The sequence below is a fragment of the Lethenteron reissneri genome, unplaced genomic scaffold, assembly GCF_015708825.2.
Source record: "Lethenteron reissneri isolate LAM-NWPU_2019-01 unplaced genomic scaffold, ASM1570882v1 scaffold_1529, whole genome shotgun sequence".
Lineage (NCBI taxonomy): Eukaryota > Metazoa > Chordata > Hyperoartia > Petromyzontiformes > Petromyzontidae > Lethenteron > Lethenteron reissneri.
The window spans coordinates 55,699-75,805 of NW_026891255.1; the positions used below are offsets into that span (position 1 = coordinate 55,699).

Sequence of the window (20,107 nt, forward strand, 5' to 3'; positions counted from 1 at the left end):
TTGATTACTTTATATTAAATTTAAATAATAAAAATGTAAAAAGGTATTTTGTATTAATCATTTTTATCTGAATACAGTATTTTTGGGGTTGTGGAACGAATCATCTGAGTTTCCATTATTTCTTACGGGGAAATTCGCTTTGATAGACGAGCGCTTAGGATTATGAACACGTTTCCGGAACGAATTACGCTCGCAATCCAAGGTTTTACTCGACTTATAGATACATAATCATTGTTTGCCTTGTATTTCATAATACATTTCACTTATATAACCTTTTTGCTGATTTTTTAAGTGGTACATGAACAGGATAGGTGACATGTCATCATGTAAAGCAACCATAAACATATGAAAAGACCTCGGTTTACAATTTTGTTGGAGGCACACTGTTTTTTTCTCTGTATTGTCACAGCCGGGACGGCTGGTTTTTTTACACGGGGGAGAGTGATGTCGTGAATGCAGCATCACTACCGTGTGCACACGCACACGTGACGTCACTACCACATGGGTCTACACGCACACATGACGTCATCCCGGCTGGAGGCGAGAATGACGTCAGGGCCGGTTCTGGACTCGAGAGGCCACGGGGGTGGTGTGAGGTCGTGGCACTCTCCGTGACCCCGGCTGGACACGTGACCGGATCCCAGTGGGGGCCGGGGGCCCAGGGGGGCACCGCGGGGGGCACGTGGACAGCAGGGGGGGGGGGGGCTTCGAGAGGGTTCTAGAAGGGAGGCAGCCTCCTCATGAGGTTCGAGGCTGCCCGTGCCGAGAATGAAGATGCATCGTGAAGACGCCAAGAAGAGTCGAGGCCTCCAGTCAGGGGACCGCCTGGCTGGGTCACGCTGGAGTAGCTGAGAGTTAGAGAAGTGTGTGTGTTAGCTAGAGTAGGTCGCTGGTCACCACCCTATGTGTAATGTACAGCGTTATAATACGATGGGCAAAGGGGCATAAAAGGGGACCTCCCCAGCCAATCGGGACCAGTCGCATCTCAAGACCCAAGACCAGCCAGCTCAGGACCCTGGAGCCCCTCGCGCCGCTTGTCCTTGACCCGGCGCCGTTCTCTGGTCTCCTAACGCCGGCGCAGAGACAGGGCCGTGAAGGATCGCCATCTCTGGGTGTAGGCCAATCGGCTGTCAAGGACAACTCTGCGTACATAGTTCTCAAAGCGTCTTTGTTTCCACGATGCTTGCAGCGCGCGTCCCGGAGTGCACCACGAAACGATGGGGGGGGGGGGAAGACCCTAGACTCCTCCCACGACTGACTTCTCCCCATGGGCCGCAGAATGCCGCCGGAGGTGGCCGTGCCGAGTGAACCCTTTCCCGCACTCGGAGCAAGCGTACGGCCACTCGCCCGTGTGAGTCCACGCGTGCACGCGCAGGTTGAAGGCCTGCGTGAACCCCTTGCCGCACTCGGAGCACACGTGCGGCTTCTCGCCCGTGTGAGTCCTAGCGTGCCTCTTCAAGGTAAAGGCATGCACGAAGCTTTTCCCGCACTCCTGGCACGCATGCGGCTTCTCGTCCGTGTGCGTCTGGGAGTGCCTCTTCAAGGTGGAGCCCTCGGTAAACCCTTTCCCGCACTCCTGGCACGCGTGCAGCTTCTCGCCTGTGTGCTTCCTCACGTGCCCTCGGTAAACCCCTTGCCGCACTCCTGGCACGAGTGCGGCTTGTCGCCCGTGTGCGTCTGGGAGCGCCTCACCGGCTGGACGTGCCGGCAGAAGCGCTTCCCGCGCTCCTGGCGCGCGTGCCGCTCAACGCCACCGGGGCCGCTCGCCGTCTTGTCGTCTCCTGCCAAGGCACGAACGGGCGGGATGGGCGGCGAGCGGGGGGAGCGTCGTTGTCCAGGCGCATTGTGCCCGCACGTGGCTTTGAGTCGGCGTTGACCTGAAGGTTCAATTATACAATGGAGGGTTTGTGTTTGTGTCGTGAAAGACATACATTTCTGTATTTTATGTAAAAGGGCCCCAATCCACGTGGTGGATGATGTCACAAAGCAGTCTATAAAGGGCCTCAATGCACGTGGTGGATGACGTGACAAAGCCCACCCCCCACTATGCTCACTCGTACCAGGAACGTAACAACGCGATTTGTCTTGACAACGAGGTCTTAACTAACGGTGTCAGGCCTCACGCAACAAACTAAAAACTTAAAACAAATGTGTTTATTTAACGAGGTGTAAGGCCCCCCCCCCTCCACTGAGCTGCTGTTTAGCCCTTCTTTAGAAGCGACCCTGGCCATCACAAATATCATCATCATCATCATCACGCGGACATTCATAGCAGCAGCACAAATACTCTCAAACGCGTCGCTGATGTCGATTCTAAACGTAGAGAGAAAAACCCGGAGTACCCGGAGAAAATATCCACGTGACCACGGGGAGAGAGACGCCAAGTCCAAATATACAGCAGCAAGTGTCAGGGTCGGAATCAAAACCCACGACCTCCTGCGTACCGGGCGAGGTAGTCAACATCCCGTTGCGTTATTCTCCGCGAGCCGACGGCACTCACCTTGACCGATGTGCCGCTGCAAGTGCTCCGCATCCCCTGGCCAGACCCTGGCTCCCCCAGTTTGAATCGTCAACAGAACCTGAGCTGTAATTGTTACATGGCAAGAAATCGCGTTCGTTCAATGATTAATATCCACGCAACCACGGGGAGAGAAACACGCAAACTCCAAATATACAGCAGCAGCAGGCAGTGTCAGGGTCGGTATCGAACCCATGACCTCCTGTAGACCAGGCGAGGTAGTCAACATCACCCAGCCACACACAAACACAGCAGCAGGCAGTGTGAGGGTCGGTATCGAACCCACGACCTCCTGTAGACCAGGCGAGGTAGTCAACATCTCTTAGGGACATGATCTAACCCACGACATCCTGTAGACCAGGCGAGGTAGTCAACATCTCTACAGGGTCGGTATCGAACCCACGACCTCCTGTATACCAGGCGAGGTAGTCAACATCTCTTAGGGACATGATCTAACCCACGACCTCCTGTATACCAGGCGAGGTAGTCAACATCTCCCAGCCACACACAAACACAGCAGCAGGCAGTGTCAAGGTTGGTATCGAACCCACGACCTCCTGTAGACCAGGCGAGGTAGTCAACATCTCCCAGCCACACACAAACACAGCAGCAGGCAGTGTCAGGGTCGGTATCGAACCCACGACCTCCTGTAGACCAGGCGAGGTAGTCAACATCTCCCAGCCACACACAAACACAGCAGCAGGCAGTGTCAGGGTCGGTATCGAACCCACGACTTCCTGTAGACCAGGCGAGGTAGTCAACATCTCTCAGCCACACACAAACACAGCAGCAGGCAGTGTGAGGGTCGGTATCGAACCCACGACCTCCTGTAGACCAGGCGAGGTAGTCAACATCTCGCAGCCACACACAAATACAGCAGCAGGCAGTGTCAGGGTCGGTATCAAACCCACGACCTCCTGTATACCAGGCGAGGTAGTCAACATCTCTTAGGGACATGATCTAACCCACGACCTCCTGTAGACCAGGCGAGGTAGTCAACATCTCCCAGCCACCGAGGTGCTACCGTGCTGACCAGCATCGATGTCTCGCAGTCTCTCAGCGGAGGCTGGACACGTCCCTGCTGCATTCTTGTCCATTTCTCATTCGACGAATGACGACTAAATGTGAGAAGCCATCTGGCAAAGCGGCGGGGAAGCTAAGAAACACGACAATGAACGCAGACAACGAAATATAACCACGATAAAGGGTTCATACTCTTAGTTCTTTCGGTAAAGGCACGTAACATTTTTTTTATTCATTTTAATTTCATTTTTCTACGTGACTTTACCGAAAGAACTAAGAGTATGAATCCTTGCAGTCACGAAAGCTTCAAATCTAGAAATAATAAAGGTTTGTTTAAAGCTTTCGGTAAAATCGCGTAGATAGCTTCAAAATTAATTTTAAAAAATCAACAAAAAACCACCACGTGTCGATCGTGTGGGATAAAGGGCGATACGATTCAGCCGCTGTGCGGTGCAATCGATTATCGAATCTGAGAATCGTTTGTTAATGGCTTCAAAGAATGGAGAGAATCGATTTGACGATTAAGACGCGGATCGATTCTGATAGATTGAGTCGGGAAATAATCTTAACTACGGAATACCATTTGGGTCATTTTTGTAACGCGTTTTTTTAAATTGACATAACTAATAAAATTAGTTTTTATTCATTTAGACCGCGCGAATACCAACGCGAGTTTGTATTGTTGACGGTGAGTTTTGTAATAATTCGTCGTTCGGTAAAAAAAAGTTTTTCCCTAAAAATTAAATCTCTCCGCCTTGGAGCCAATCAGATTTCAGTATCTCCGCTCCCACGTGACACGGAGTTTTTTTCCCCAAATATACAGCAGCAGGCATCGTCAGGGTCGAGATCGAACCCACGACCTCCTGCACACCAGGCGAGGTAGTCAACATCTCCTCACCACCATGATGATGATGAGAGAGAGACACAATCTTCAAATATACAGCAGCAGGCGTCGTCAGGGTCGAGATCGAACCCACGACCTCCTGTACACCAGGCGAGGTAGTTAACATCTAGCTACCGTGATGATGATGAGAGACACAAACTCCAAATCTACAGCAGCAGACATCGTCAGAGTCGATATCGAACCCATCTATCTACCGTGGTTCCCCTTCGATGGTAATACTCTTAGTTTTTTCGGTAAAATCACCATGTAGGTAAAAAATGAAATTAAAATTAATAAAAAATTAAATAATAAATGACGTTTCGGAGGCAACACAAGTCTCCGTCATCAGGTGGGACCGTCACAGCCAGATTTGCTGTATCAAGTGAGGCAGGGATTCCAAGATGCAAGTTCTTCAGATGTGAGTGTGAAAGCGATGGGTATGACCTTGTTATCGCGGCATATCTTGAGGAAGGCCAGCGTCTCGAGAAGCTGTGACTTCTTGTCCCGTGATGCTACTGTAATAAAGGTCGCGGAAAGCAACTTCTGGAATCAGCTTCTTGGTTCTTTCGGTAAAGTCACGTAGAATGGAAATAATAAAATCATAAAAATAAACCAATTAAATAATTCTCACGACGTTTCGGCCACAACGCAAACAGCCGTCCTCAGGTGGAGAACAGGTCTGTCGAGTAGACAGTCTGCTTGCGTTGTGGCCGAAACGTCGTGAGAATTATTGTATTATGTTTTATTTTTATTATTTTATTATTTCCATTCTACGTGACTTTACCGAAAGAACCAAGAAGATGAATCCCTGCAGTCACGAAAGCTTTAAATTGAAAAATTGTGTAATCAGGTTTGTTTATTATCTTTCTTCCACAGCTCCCACCATGCAGACTCCTCTGCTATCTGACTCCGTCACGCTGTTGACAGACAGCGTGAGAGGGAGGGATAGAGAGAGACTGTGGCAGGCTCTGGACCCCCGTTCCTGCGTGGCTTCTCCCTTCGTTCGTTCCAGTTCTGACCACGTGTTGCCCGTCTCCACCCCTTTTAATCCCTGGGTCACGTGGTGCCTTTCAGCCAGTCCTGGGTCACCTCCCTGGAATCTTCCAGATTCCATCCTACGGGCCCAGGACCACGCCCCTGACTCGTCCCCCCATTGGCTGTGGCTAAAGCCAGCAGGGCCAATCATCTCCTCCCAGGTGTCACCTTCCCATTACGTCAGGGCCACGCCCCTACTCCTCTCCCCATTGGTTATGGGCCTGGACCGGTAGATCCAATCATTATAAACGAGGTGTGACCATTCAACCACCCAGGTGTACCCTCACCTTACACATTGATAGCAGCCAACTCCTCTCAATACGGAGGGACATATACAGGCATCAGGGTCGGGTTCGAACCCACAACCTCTTGAATACCAGGCAAAGTAGTTAACATATCACCACCATGACTCTCCCACCCACCCACATACCCACCCATGGTCTCAGCTAGCTGATGGATGTTGCAAGCGAGAATTTCATCATCGCTTGCGGCTGGGGTTGCCATCGTCCCCCACTCCTCAAGATGTCGAGCGGAAATGGACGAGGTTTAGGACTATGGCTCATGCAGCTGCAATGGCTGCTTTGGGTACACGGTCCAGAGTGGAGAGTTTCCCTTACCTGGGCAGTGTGCTCATGACCGGCTCCTCGCTGTAGAAGGCGAGCTCCGGCAGATGGTGGATACGAAGCAAGACTGAAGATTAGAGGCAACACGGATATCGAAGTGAGCAGGTGGGTTGTTCCATAGTCTCCCCTTCTTTGTAAAATGTTTCAGGCGCACATTAATGTGAAATACTGTAACTCGGTGAAATCCATCAAATACATTTGCAAGTATGTCAACAAGGGAAGCGACATGGCTGTTTTTGGACTCGCTAGTGAAAACAGCCGTGACGAGGTTTCTCGGTACCAGTTGGGAAGGTGCATCAGTAGTAATGAAGCAGTTTGGCAGATTTTCAGTTTTCCTAATCACGACTGTTGTTCGCCTCACTGTTCATTTAGAGAACGGCCAGAGAGCCGACTTCTCAACTGACGACGCCCGGTTAGTTGCCGCTGAACCACCAAACACAAATCCTTTGACAGCCTTCTTTCAATTGTGTCTACAAGACCCATCTGCGAGCACATTGCTGTATCCTGAGATTCCCCGATATTACACTTGGAATTCGTCAAGCAAAGTCTTCTGCAAAAATGGAGTACCAGTTCCAGGACAGGATGCGTTTGCAAGCGAAGCCTTGGGACACGTCTACACAGTTCACCCAAACAACGGTGAATGTTTCTTGTCTCAGAATGCCACTTCACACAGTTCGAGGAGCAACTTCTTTCGCAGCTCTAAAAACTGTAAACGGTAAAGTATGTCAAGGCGCTCTTCCCCCTCCAACCCGGCAGCTTAAATAGACGCTCCAAGCCTGGTGGTGTTTCATTCAGACGCTGTCTTCCCGACAGACCTGTTCTTCACCTGAGGACGGCTGCTTGCGTTGTGGCCGAAACGTCGTGACAATTATTGAATTCCGTTTTATTTTTATTATTTTATTATTTCCCTTCTACGTGATGACTTTACCGAAAGAACCAAGAAGATGAATCCCTGCAGTCACGAAAGCTTTAAATCGAAAAGTATGTCAGACTTATAGAGAAGCTTGCCAAAAGCTTAGTTTAATAGATGATCACAACTGGGATACTACATTATCAGAAACAGCGTTAACATCTTTTCCAGAGCAAATAAGAAGCCTTTTCGCCATCTTACTGACGACCTGCAACCCATCCAACCCGAGCAGCCTGTGGGAGAACTGTCGAGGAACCGTGGGTGATGATATAGTCGCCAAAGCCTGCAGAGACAACACAAAGCTTCATTTGAAATTTTGCCCGGAGGTTTTTAACGAGGTGCCGATATTGTTGGAAGATAAATGTCTAGCCATCAATAACAAGACACTGCTTCTGTTAGGCGTACAACCTCCAGAGCGGAATGAGCGTGATCTACTTAATACAGACCTTACGAGAGAGAAAAACTACAACGTTGAAGAGCTACGAAGATACGTAGAATCAAGAAAACCGCTGTTAATCGACGACCAAGGAAAAACATGACATCATGGACCACATCAGAAGGGGACAAGGTGGAATAATTGTTCTCGATGCTCCAGGAGGAAGAGGAAAAACACTTCTGACAAACTGACTCCTTGCTGAAATCCGAATGCAGAACGATTTGGCACTTGCAATCGCATCACCTGGCATTGCATCTGTAATGAGAGAGCACCGTCTAGGGACGACGAGGGCTAATTGATTCTAGATTTGAAGCTTTCGTGACTGCAAGGATTCATGTTCTTAGGTTTTTTCTGTATATAAAAAATTTTAATTTAATAAAAGTAAACTAAAAATAAAATAAAAATTACCTATAAACTTATAGGTGATTTTTATTTTATTTTTCCTCCGCCCTCCTGTCAAAGTAAAATAAAAAAATAAAATAAAAATCACCTATAAGTTTATAGGTGATTTTTATTTTATTTTAATTAGAATTTTTTACCTACGTGACTTTACCGAAAAAACCTAAGAACACGAGGGCTAATTGCACAGTCACTGCGGGGTCACTAATATCCAATGAGAAGGAAGGGCTCCATCTGGGCCAAAGGTAACGGGCGGAGCTCGTGGCTGCTGTGTGCGGGAACCATCCGGAAGGTTCCACGAGGAGGCGTGGCTCGAGGCGGAGCTTAGCAATGTGAGGAGAGGCGGCGAGAGGACGCCACGACATCTACAGTCTGAGCACCGTGACGTGTCGCCAGTAACTACAACCAGCTTCATCAGGCCACAGCCAAATTTGTGGAGAAGTCTTGGATTGTGTGAGGAGCTCACAAATCCTTGAAAGATCTGGACAAAGTCCCATCGGTGAGCGAGTGAGCCACTCCCAACGCCCTCACCACTGGAGTCTCCTCACCCTCCTCACCAGCCTACACCTCACCACCCAGCCCCTCCTCACCACCCTACACCTCATCTCTTCCTCCTCACCCTCGCCCTGCGCTTCCTCTCCAGCTGGCGTATCTCAGCCATGATGGCGTCTATCTGCTTCAGAATCCGGCTCTCCTCCTCCGCCCTCTTGTCACCCTCCTCCTCACCCTCCTCCTCCTCCTCCGCCTCTTCGCCCGACTTGCAGTCGCCGTCATCGGCTGCACTGCGTGATCTCCGTAGTCTCCTCCTCCTCCTCCTATTCCTCCTCCTCTTCCTCATCTCCCTCTCCTCTTCCTCCTCTTCGTTGTCCGCCTCCTCCTCCTCGTCTCCCGCTCTGTCGACGCTCGGCTGGAGGCGGCTGGCGCGGAACTTCAGCACCAGCCTGCGCACGCCCCCCGTAGCCCCCACCTCCTCGTCGTCGTCCCTCCGCTCCTTCGCCTCGTCACCCTCCACCACCACCACCTCCTCCTCCTCCTCGTCGTCGTCCCTCCGCTCCTTCGCCTCGTCACCCTCCACCACCACCACCTCCTCCTCCTCCTCGTCATCGTCCCTCCGCTCCTTCGCCTCGTCACCCTCCACCACCACCTCCTCCGGCGACACGGCAGTAGCCGTTGTTGACGTTGACCACGAAGACGACGACGACGACGACGTGTCCTCCGACAACGACAAACAGCCGGACAGCGGCGATGACGACGCTCTCTGCCGCTGATATTGTTGCTGCAGTCGTCGTCGCCGTCGACGTGTCGTCAGGGCACCACGACGAGCCCGGCGCTTCTCGCTGGGCGCTGGCGGCTCGTCCAGCAGCGAGGACAAGTGCAATGCCGCCTCACGCAGGGCCCGGCGCTGCTTGTCTGTGAGCGGCGGCGCCGCCGGCATCAGAGGAGACGGAGGAGACGGAGGAGAGCGGCAGGTAAAGGAGCCCGGAGCGGGATCGGGATTCGGTTCCGCCGGGCAATCCGCCACCGCCACCGCCTCCTGCCGCTTCCTTAGCGGCGAGCGCTCGGCCAAAACCTCCTCCTCCTCTTCCATCACCTCGTCCACCTCTTCCTGTCCTCCTCTCGCTCCGCCTCCTCCACCCCTTCCGCTCCCCCTCCTGCCCTTGCCCCGCCACCAAAAGCTGATCTGTCTCTCCCATTCCGCACGCGGTCGAACAGCGGCCTCCCTGCGTCTCTCTGCCTCCTCCACCTCCTCCTCCACCTCATCCACCGCCTCCTCCACCACCTTCTCCACCACCTCCTCCATCACCTCCTCCACCGCCTTCTCCACCACCTTCTCCACCGCCTCCTCCACCACCTCCTCCACCACCTCCTCCACCGCCTTGTCCACCACCTCCTCCTCCACCGCCTTGTTCACCACCTCCTCCACCGCCTCCTCCACCGCCTTGTCTACCACCTCCTCCACCGCCTCCTCCACCGCCTCCTCCTCCTCCTCTTCCACCCCTTCCTCCACCCCCTCCTCCACCACCTCCTCGCCCGCTGGCCCCGACTCTCCGCCACCGTCTCCGCGCTCCGGGGCGATTCCCAGCGGAGTCTCCCGGTGGCGCCCCCCCTCGGGAGCCGCCGGGAACGTCACGGGGCGACGACGACGACGCCGACGACTGCGGGGGGGGCGGGGGGGGTGGGGGGGGTGGGGGGGGTGGGGGGGGCGGGGAGGGGGCCCCGGCGTGGGCCCGGGCCCCGCGGCGTCACCGCCAGTGGCGCCATCGACGGGGCGGGCGACCTTGAAGGGCGCCGCGTGAGACTCGTCGTCCGTGTAGCGCTTGGGCGCTACGCGGACGAGACGGGAGGAGCGAGTCCTCTCGGAGGGGGCGGTGGCGGCCGTGGCCGGGGTCAGGGCTGGGGGAGGCCATCCGGGGAGCCGCTGGAGGGGGGGGGGGAGGACGTGGGGTCAGATTCCAGCATTCAGCACACAAACATCCTATCTCCCGTGGTAGTAGTGGTGGTGGTGGTATTGGTGGTAGTGGTGATGGTAGTGGGAGTGTTGTTTTTTTCAGTCCTTGAATCTGGTGCAACCGCAACAAACAAAAGACAAAAACATGAACAAGAAAACATCTTAAAGTGAATATGTGACTGAGTGCAAACAGAAAATCCAGGAAAAAACAGCACAATATTTCAGAAAAAGCACTGTACACCAACGCTGTGTGCAAAAATCCCAGTGGGATGCAAGTCAAACAACAACAACCACCACTAGACAACTTAGATTAAGGCCATCAGTTTAACTCCGTACTACAACAAACATGGCCAAACAAATACACTTTTCGAAATCACCAAAATAAAGCCATAAAAGCAATGTAACAGTGATCTGTGACCGAATTTTCACAATAAACGACGTAAACATGTGCCTCCAAACCCTGCAGCCATAGGTGGCTGCGTGAGTCACTCACAACAGCAGGATCATCATCAGGAGTATCAAATTGTTGGTAGTGATGGTAGTGGTGGTAGTAGTGGTGGAGGTAATGGTGGAAGTGGTGGTGGTAGAAGTGGTGGTGTAATGGTGGTGGTAGTGGAGGGAGTAGTGGTGGTAATGGTGGTGGTGTCCGGCAAAACAACCCCCTACTATCACCCAGCTTAATAACCAGGCTACAGTCTACATTATAGACTGTCAGTACACTCACCCAGCTTAATAACCAGGCTGCAGTCTACATTATAGACTGCCAGTACACTCAGCTTAATAATGTAGACTGTAGCCTGGTTGTGCATGTGAAGAGGGATTTAGCATATTCATGGAAAATGCGTAGGCGTTGGGCGGGGGGGTGTCAAAGTCATATTATGCCCATGCATTATGCAGGATCAGCAGCAACCAAGGGGGGTGCAGGGATTAGCAGTAACAAAGGAAAGGAATGTTAATGATATGTAGCTGCAGTTACTCAACAACCACGTAGAAAACTAAAGTATAAACTACATAAAAAACTAAAGTATAAACTGCATCGCACCATCAGTATACTTACTATACTCTATAATAAGCTGAGTTACTAACAGCAAGTAATACATTACAATTTTACCTCGTAAAAATTCTATAATATGCTTCCATCTAAACCTTATTCTCTTACATCACACGAGCATATACCGTACTATATACTGCCATAGATAAACCCAACATTAAATTATATACTGTATTGCTGTAAACCAACCTATATCTTATACATTTAATATCACACTATGTATTATTCTACACACCCTAATGTGTATCGAAATGGTTTATTACGTCCTTCCAATGATTGCTGAGCCAGAATCCATCTTCTCGGTTAAAGTTGTCTCTGTGTTTGTATATGTGGATCGCCTCATGAACGAATCTCTCATGATAGCCAGATGGCTTGCAGAGAACCTCTGTCTTGGAGAAGTCAATATCATGTGAGCCCACTGAGTTGTAACAGTGATCTGCCACGGCTGAGGTGTTAGTCCTACCGTGTTTCAGGTCAGCTTTATGTTCACGGATGCGGTCCGAGACATGTCGTTTGGTTTCCCCAATGTAACTGCTACCACAGAGGAAACTTAGTTTGTAGACGCCAGGGTACTGTATGTCTGGAACCACATCTTTTACAGACGGTACCAGATCACGGATTTTATGTACTGTGTTGAATCGGACCTGGATCTTATGTTTAATCAGGATTTTGGAGATCTTTTTTGTGACCCCAGCAATGTAGGGTAAGGTGATGGTCTTGAAAGGCTCCTCAACAGGATCCTTCTTGATGGTTGGAGTGATGGCTTTGCGGATTGTATAGTCGGAGTAACCATTTGCCTTAAGAGCTTGGCGTACGTGTTTGAGTTCACTGGAAATGTGTTCATGGTCGGAGATGCATTGGGCTCTATGATATAGAGTCTTGATGAGGGAATTCTTCTGAGATGGATGGTGGTGGGAATCCGGTTTTAGATAAGCATCCGTGTGGGTGGCTTTCCTGTAGACAGAGTGGCTCATTGAACCATCAAGTCTCCTTTTGATTAGGACATCCAAAAAGGGTAGCTTGCCATCATTTTCGACTTCCATGGTGAATCTGATGGCTGGGTGTATGGAATTGATGTGGTCGAGAAATTGGTCTAGAGCAGGCCGGCCATGTGGCCAGATGACAAAAGTGTCGTCTACGTACCTCTTCCATAAGGTCGGGCGTAGAGTGGCAGTCTGGATGGCGTCCGTCTCAAATTTCTCCATGAAGATGTTGGCTACAACCGGAGATAGGGGGGAGCCCATTGGGGTGCCCTCAATTTGCTTGTAGAAGGTTCCATTCCAGGTGAAGTATGTATTGGTTAAGCAGTGTTCATCAAGGACTGAATGCTGGGGTACCCCCCCTGGTGAGACACTGCTTAACCAATACATACTTCACCTGGAATGGAACCTTCTACAAGCAAATTGAGGGCACCCCAATGGGCTCCCCCCTATCTCCGGTTGTAGCCAACATCTTCATGGAGAAATTTGAGACGGACGCCATCCAGACTGCCACTCTACGCCCGACCTTATGGAAGAGGTACGTAGACGACACTTTTGTCATCTGGCCACATGGCCGGCCTGCTCTAGACCAATTTCTCGACCACATCAATTCCATACACCCAGCCATCAGATTCACCATGGAAGTCGAAAATGATGGCAAGCTACCCTTTTTGGATGTCCTAATCAAAAGGAGACTTGATGGTTCAATGAGCCACTCTGTCTACAGGAAAGCCACCCACACGGATGCTTATCTAAAACCGGATTCCCACCACCATCCATCTCAGAAGAATTCCCTCATCAAGACTCTATATCATAGAGCCCAATGCATCTCCGACCATGAACACATTTCCAGTGAACTCAAACACGTACGCCAAGCTCTTAAGGCAAATGGTTACTCCGACTATACAATCCGCAAAGCCATCACTCCAACCATCAAGAAGGATCCTGTTGAGGAGCCTTTCAAGACCATCACCTTACCCTACATTGCTGGGGTCACAAAAAAGATCTCCAAAATCCTGATTAAACATAAGATCCAGGTCCGATTCAACACAGTACATAAAATCCGTGATCTGGTACCGTCTGTAAAAGATGTGGTTCCAGACATACAGTACCCTGGCGTCTACAAACTAAGTTGCCTCTGTGGTAGCAGTTACATTGGGGAAACCAAACGACATGTCTCGGACCGCATCCGTGAACATAAAGCTGACCTGAAACACGGTAGGACTAACACCTCAGCCGTGGCAGATCACTGTTACAACTCAGTGGGCTCACATGATATTGACTTCTCCAAGACAGAGGTTCTCTGCAAGCCATCTGGCTATCATGAGAGATTCGTTCATGAGGCGATCCACATATACAAACACAGAGACAACTTTAACCGAGAAGATGGATTCTGGCTCAGCAATCATTGGAAGGACGTAATAAACCATTTCGATACACATTAGGGTGTGTAGAATAATACATAGTGTGATATTAAATGTATAAGATATAGGTTGGTTTACAGCAATACAGTATATAATTTAATGTTGGGTTTATCTATGGCAGTATATAGTACGGTATATGCTCGTGTGATGTAAGAGAATAAGGTTTAGATGGAAGCATATTATAGAATTTTTACGAGGTAAAATTGTAATGTATTACTTGCTGTTAGTAACTCAGCTTATTATAGAGTATAGTAAGTATACTGATGGTGCGATGCAGTTTATACTTTAGTTTTTTATGTAGTTTATACTTTAGTTTTCTACGTGGTTGTTGAGTAACTGCAGCTACATATCATTAACATTCCTTTCCTTTGTTACTGCTAATCCCTGCACCCCCCTTGGTTGCTGCTGATCCTGCATAATGCATGGGCATAATATGACTTTGACACCCCCCCGCCCAACGCCTACGCATTTTCCATGAATATGCTAAATCCCTCTTCACATGCACATTCTTTTTGTTAAGGCGCTCTTCAACCCCCAATGCAGCTTATATATAAGCTCCTAGTTTGGTAGTGTCTCATTCTTCACCTGAAGACGGCTGCTTGCGTTGTAGCCGAAACGTCGTGAGAATTGTTTTATTATGTTTTATTTTTATTATTTTATTACTTCCCTTCTACGTGACTTTACCGAAAGAAACAAGAAGATGAATCCCTGCAGTCACGAAAGCTTTAAATCGAAATGTAGCCTGGTTATTAAGCTGGGTGAGTGTACTGACAGTCTATAATGTAGACTGTAGCCTGGTTATTAAGCTGGGTGAGTGTACTGGCAGTCTATAATGTAGACTGTAGCCTGGTTATTAAACTGGGTGAGTGTACTGACAGTCTATAATGTAGACTGTAGCCTGGTCATTAAGCTGGGTGAGTGTACTGGCAGTCTATAATGTAGACTGTAGACTGGTCATTAAGCTGATGTACTGGCAGTCTATAATGTATACTCTACACTACAGTCTACATTATAGACTGTCAGTACACTCACCCAGCTTAAGAACCAGGCTACAGTCGACATTCGAGATTTTAAAGCTTTTTTTTATACTTTTATTCACTTTATTTTTCTTTCCACGTAACTTTACCGAAAGAACCAAAGAATATTTTATTCCTGCAATCACGAGAGTTTTAAGTCAAAATGACACAATCGGTATTTTTATCCCAGCCACTAACTTATCTTCACCATCATCATCCAGATAATGATCTTCATCAGAAATTCCCCATCATTGTCTTCCACTTCTTGCTGTTGCATTGCTTTCATGGCTTTATATTGGTGATTTCGAAACGTTTTTTTGGTTTGGCCATGTTTGTTTGTTGATGTACAGAGTTAGACTGATGGCCTTAATCTAAGTTGTCTTGTGGTTGTTGTTGTTGTTTGACTTGCATCCCACTGGGATTTTTGCACACAGCGTTGGTGTACGGTGTTTTTTTCTGCAATATTTTGCTGTTTTTTCTTGGATTTTCTGTTTGCACTCAGTCACATATTCACTTTAAGATGTTTTTTGTTCATGTTTTTGTTTCTTGTTTGTTGCGGTTGCACCCGATTCAAGAGCCGAATGGCTCACAGGGCTCTATACCTAATACATGAACTTGAAATGAACTTGAACTTCCCCGCAATTCCTCTCTTGTTGCGGGTCTCGGATCGATAATTTGCAGCGTGCTCTGTAGATTTGACCCCTACGCGAGGTCACAGAAGCAAACGCATAGAAGGTGCAATTCTACAAAGCACAGATGCAATTTTATTCCAGCCACGATGTCCATTTTAAGCATTAAAGTACTCGCTGAAAAAGAAAACAGTCATCTCAACGAATACTGGCACATCTCATGCCCCTCATGAGGTAAACTATTCACAAATTCAAGCGTTTGTATTTTGTCAATGGAATGACCATAGACTCAACACTGCCCCCATAGACTCAACACTGCACATAGACTCAACACTGCCCCCATAGACTCAACACTGCACCATAGACTCAACACTGCACATAGACTCAACACTGCACCATAGACTCAACACTGCTACCCATAGACTCAACACTGCCCATAGACTCAACACTGCCCCCATAGACTCAACACTGCACATAGACTCAACACTGCCCCCATAGACTCAACACTGCACCATAGACTCAACACTGCACATAGACTCAACACTGCACCATAGACTCAACACTGCCCATAGACTCAACACTGCCCCCATAGACTCAACACTGCACATAGACTCAACACTGCCCCCATAGACTCAACACTGCACCATAGACTCAACACTGCACATAGACTCAACACTGCACATAGACTCAACACTGCCCCCATAGACTCAACACTGCACCATAGACTCAACACTGCCCCATAGACTCAACACTGCACATAGACTCAACACTGCACCATATACTCAGCACTGCCCATAGACTCAACACTACCCATAGACTCAACACTGCACCATAGACTCAGCATTACACCATAGACTCAACACTGCAGCTGTAAACCATCTGCAAATCACGGGCTGGACATTGGAGGACATTGTTTACCTCGTGTTTTCCCTCACGAGAGGCGATCTCGTGCCTCTGGGGGGTCGTCATCATCGTTAATTTCGACACCGAAATTGAAACAAAAACATCAAAAATCGCCCTCACCACTCTCAAGATGGCGGCTGGCACCACGTGGGTAGGCGGGAACCTAATCTGATTGGCTCCGAGGTGGAGCGAGGAGGGGCGTCACGTGGGTAGGGGGAACCTAATCTGATTGGCTCCGAGGCGGAGCGGGGAGGGGCGTCACGTGGGTAGGGGGAACCTAATCTGATTGGCTCCGAGGCGGAGCGGGGAGGGGCGTCACGTGGGTAGGGGGAACCTAATCTGATTGGCTCCGAGGCGGAGCGGGGAGGGGCGTCACGTGGGTAGGGGGAACCTAATCTGATTGGCTCCGAGGCGGAGCGGGGAGGGGCGTCACGTGGGTAGGGGGAACCTAATCTGATTGGCTCCGAGGCGGAGCGGGGAGGGGCGTCACGTGGGTAGGGGGAACCTAATCTGATTGGCTCAAAGGCGGAGCGGGGAGGGGCGAGAAGGAGGAGCCAAATAAAATTAGCGGGAAAACAAATCCCGCATCACGTGGGTAAGAAGGACCTAACCTGATTGGCTGTAAGGCGTTGGCTTTGACCAATCAGAGAGCTCCAATCACTGCAGAAGGTCTGTGTATGTATCTGTGTGTCTGTGTGTGTGTCTGTGTGTGTATCTGTGTGTGTGTGTCTGTGTATGTATCTGTGTGTGTGTCTGTGTGTGTATCTGTGTGTGTGTGTCTGTGTGTATGTCTGGGTGTGTATCTGTGTGTGTGTCTGTGTGTGTACTGTGTATGTCTGTGTGTTGTATCTGTGTGTGTGTCTGTGTGTGTATCTGTGTGTGTATCTGTGTGTGTGTGTCTGTGTGTGTATCTGTGTGTGGTCTGTGTGTGTATCTGTGTGTGGGAGCGGTAGTGTAGCGGTTAGCGCGCTGCGCTATGAACCTGGCGACCCGGGTTCGATTCTCGCTCACGGCTAACACCAGTGACGAATATCTGAACCGGTCCTGGGCCTCCCCTAGGTCGACTCAGCCTTAATGAGTACCTGGTGCGGTGTGTAAACATCGCTACTGGGGAGACAAAGGCGGTCGGGCGTGGTACTGGCCACCCACCCCCTCGTGGTACCGTTCTGGCCTTCATAGGTGCTCGCTAACAGCACTTGCCCCTACAGTCTGTTAAGGCTATACGGGGGATCTTTATCTTTATTTTTTTATCTGTGTGTGTATCTGTGTGTGTGTCTGTGTATGTCTGTGTGTGTATCTGTGTGTATCTGTGTGTGTGTCTGTGTGTTTATCTGTGTGGTATCTGTGTATGTCTGTGTGTGTATCTGTGTATGTGTCTGTGTATGTCTGTGTGTGTGTATCTGCGTGTGTATCTGTGTGTGTGTCTGTGTGTGTATCTGTGTGTGTATCTGTGTGTATGTCTGTGTGTCTCTGTGTGTCTCTCTGTGTGTGTGTATCTGTGTATGTGTATCTGTGTACGTGTGTCTGTGTGTGTGTGTCTCTGTGTGTGTGTGTCTCTGTGTGTGTGTGTGTCTGAGTGAGTTTCTGAACAACACCACCACCACCAACTTCACCACAACCACCACGTCGGCAATATGTCACCGTGCGCATTCCACACTGCTACACTTAGAGGGGGCGACCAGGACGCTCATTAAACCGGGGGGGGGGGGTCATTGCTGGTAAATGGAGAAGTCTGTCCTCCTATGGCGCGTGTGTTCACACCGCGAATCGGATACAAAGCGGCGATTCGCGTATTAGGGAACACACTTTTTTGACGACGCGAATCGAACACAACGCGGCTTTTGGCGAACAGAACGACGTCGGGATTCGCGGTTCTACGGCCGCCGCCTCGGTGTAGTGGGATGCTGCTGGATGCTTCTAGAATTCTACACCGTTAAAATCTTAACTCACGATTTTATTGATGAAGAAACTGTGAAATTAAGAGTTGCAAAACTCAGTCGAAGTTAGCCGGGGGTTGAACTCAGATCGCATGATTTAGTCTTGAGTGCAAACCATTACATCATAGGACCATCACACCGCATCGCCATGCAATGTGATCTCTGTTCGGCAGTGTCTCGAGCTACATTATGTTAATAACATAACTTACCGCCGGTTTCATTGCAATTCGAGCTACCAGGGTACAGGAATCAAAGCCCTGAGTGCTAACCACGACACCACTGACACCACAAACTTTTGGCAGAAGTTGCTCAGCCTAAGTGTAGCAAACGTTTACATCCTGATTCTTTGACGAGTGCTTGAGGACGAACCAATGCTAGTAATTAATCCGCCAAAGGTTCTAATCAGAAAAAGTAATTGCGGTTATTGATGAAACTTTACAGAGCAATGTCGAACTCCAGCTGTGAAACATTACTATTCTCAGGCACCACCAAAGTTTGAACTAAGACCCCCCCCCCCCTAGCAAATGAATATTGTGGCCAATCGTGTTGTTGTTGTTGTTGTTGTTTGGCAAGTGAGAGGACACCAGAGAGCCTGGAGAAAACCCAAGATCGGAGGGAGTAAGACTCAAAAGCTCAACACATTTAGATGTAACCCATTGCTCTACTGCCATCTCCTGGTCAGGAATATATTAGCACGTCAAAAGGGGGCTTACTGCGTTGAACTAATTCGAGAAGACGCCTTTTGGCGTCATCTGGTCCAACCTGTGAGACTCGGCTCTAAGGAAAGCTGTCTCGGGTGTGGACCAATCAACTTCAAGGACAGTGCACATTATCAGAGTTGTGTTTTTGTTTGCATTATGACTGCAGGTATTGTGGTCTATGCAAACATGACTCCTCGTAAAAAAAGGTGTCAGTTTTGTTGCCAGATAAAAGGGTAAAAAACCAATTATCAAGACGAAAAGAGTGACACTTTATCACGATCCACCAAGACTTAACTAGATTTAAATTAAAAATCCAACCTTTTTTTGAACATAGCGTAAAATATAAAACCAAGAGGTCACGCTGAAACTTGAACTCAAGATTCAAGGGTTGCAAAGAGACAATAATCTCACGTTGGACTAATTGAATATTTTTCTGAATAGCACCCTAGGGATTGAGCCAATGGTGAGTGCGTTGATTTCTTGATGAGTGTGCACTCATGTCACGTGCTGTTTCTGTTGGTAGCCCCTGTGATTGTGCCAGGTGTAAACATTTTTAGTAGCGTTTTAAATGGAGAGTTCCATAAAAATAACTCAAAATAAAACTCAATAAAATAACAAAATTTTGAGTTAACGTTTTCAAATGAATTCATGGAAAAGTAATGCCCCTTCACGTGTTTGATATTAAAATGAATTATCTTTGTGAAACTGGCCAGGAGATGGCAGTACAGAAAGGATATGCGGTGTCAGGAGCAAGTGCAGATGGCTCGGTTCTCAGAAAACACTTTTCTAAATTAGGGCTCAGCAGCTGCTGCCAAGAGGTTGTGCAATGAGGCAGCTCTACGTGGGGGTTCCATGGTGTAATGGTTAGCACGCAGGACTCTGAATCCTGCGAGCCGAGTTCAAATCTCGGTGGGACCTACAAATAATAATTATTTTTTTCTCTTTATACGTGACTTGACCGAAAGAACCAAAGAGTAATTCCTGCAGTCACGAAAGCTCCAAGTTAAGTTTTTGTTATACTCTTAGGTTTTTCGGTAAAGTCACGTAGGCAAAAAAAATAATGAATGTAAATAATAATAGAAATAAAATAAATGTGATTTATTTTTTATTTTTTTATATTATTATTTATTATTTTTTACCTACGTGACTTTACCGAAAAACCTATAAGCATGAATCCTTGCAGTCACGAA

At 48.8% G+C, this 20,107-nt stretch overlaps 1 non-coding gene across 1 annotated transcript; it reads left to right on the forward strand.

Moving 5' to 3' along the window:
* Window positions 1–19,763: 19,763 nt before the first annotated feature.
* Window positions 19,764–19,835, forward strand: TRNAQ-CUG (transfer RNA glutamine (anticodon CUG)). Its single transcript has one exon. It is a non-coding gene; the product is annotated as a tRNA-Gln (tRNA).
* The last annotated feature ends 272 nt before the right edge of the window (window positions 19,836–20,107 follow it).